Source organism: Dermacentor silvarum, chromosome 7, assembly GCF_013339745.2.
Source record: "Dermacentor silvarum isolate Dsil-2018 chromosome 7, BIME_Dsil_1.4, whole genome shotgun sequence".
Taxonomy (NCBI): Eukaryota; Metazoa; Arthropoda; class Arachnida; order Ixodida; family Ixodidae; genus Dermacentor; species Dermacentor silvarum.
Window position 1 is genome coordinate 59,313,681 of NC_051160.1, and position 1,634 is coordinate 59,315,314.

Here is a 1,634-nt window from a genome sequence, read left to right on the forward strand (position 1 = left end):
GTGAAGAGGTTGCACGCGCCTGTGCTGCATGTTTGGAGATGGGCGCATTATCGGCCTCCTTAATTTTACGTGGGGACGGCTGATTGCTGCGCCTGCCAAAGAAAGAAATTTCGTGGAAGCACGAAATTGCTGCAGCAAGAGCGTGCGCAGCGATATTACCCCGTGATTTAGGAAGTGTATCTTGTTTTGATTGTTTACAAATATTGCCGGTGGTTGAATAGTACTGTCTGTTGTATTCAAACAGAAAATAAAGTTGCTGGAGGCCTCCTAAGCGCTTTTTAATTCGCTCATCGTGGGACATATCCACCAAAAGCTGGGATTTATTTGTTTTGGTAGGATTAGGCCTGTTCGATTCGCCTGCACCACCTGAACCAGTTCACCAGGTGCTGCACCCCTATATTTATTTATTTATTTACTTACTTACTTACTTAAAATACTCTCAATGCCTGATGGCGTTCCAAGAGGAGTGGTGGATCATTATACAATTTTTAGATACAGCAGTCTGAAAGGATGAATGAACCGGATTGCTGGCGACCGAGGCGGGGAGGCAGTTCCATTCGGATGCTGCCTTGGGCAGGAATGAATTGAAGAAATGGTTTGTGCGGTAACTTGGTACTTGTACCTTGACGTTGTGGTCGATTCGCGATGAAATATAAGGGGGCGATTTAAAAACGTCATTTTTTTTTTTAAATTCTGGGTTAGTATAGTACATTTTAGTTTTAGCACACATAGTTACTCGGAGTTCCGACGCGGCTAGGCGGCCCAGGCGATACTGGACGGCACTAGCTCCTCGGCTGGTTCTCAGCAGATTACAGGCTCAGCTTATCGACTGATTAACAGGGACTAAAACCTGCGCTTAAATAGCCTCTCCTTTCCCTAGTTCCCTAGGTCGGGGAACGGCAGGTATGGGTGACAGTTCACGTAATTATTTCACGACACCTCCCAAAGGTCTTAGCCTCGCCCCTTGTAATGAGGGGCGAGGGAACAGGTTATCCCCCCCCCCCCCCCCCCCCCCCACTGCAGCACACAGAGACACGCGCACACACTTGGGTCCGTTGACAAGCACCAGCGGCAACCGGCTACAAGGCGCCATATTCTCTGACAATAAATACGCTGCTTACATTTGTGGACACGGTACAGAGACATCGCGTATTTCGGGGTTTCTGGAAAGCACTTGACCCCTCCCGTCTCAGTAACCCACTCAAGGCACGCGCGGGGCGGAAAAGACCAAGGGGATTGTAGAAAGGACTCTCGGGGCATGCGTCAAGGTCGCGCCAAAAAAAAAAAAAAAAAACTCCATTTTTTTCGGCCACTTGCCCGAGTGACTGGCAATACCCGTCTTGCTCGGCCGTTCCCACGCCCTCGACGTTTTGGCGCCCGTTAATCGGCGCGTCGCTGACTCGAAACTACGCCGCACCGTGACAGAGGCGCTTTGGCGAAGCGGCGCCATTTGAGCGGGTTTCGTTTTCCTACCACCGTGGTACAGTGCACTAGAATGTACGCTGCAACCGTGGTCCATCCTGTAGTTTCCACAGTGCTCCAAGGAACTACTGATGTGTGCCGGGCAAGTGATTTTACTGCGTATTTCTGATCGCTTCTGTGTGTGTGTGTTGCGGAGATCGTCACGGTAAGAC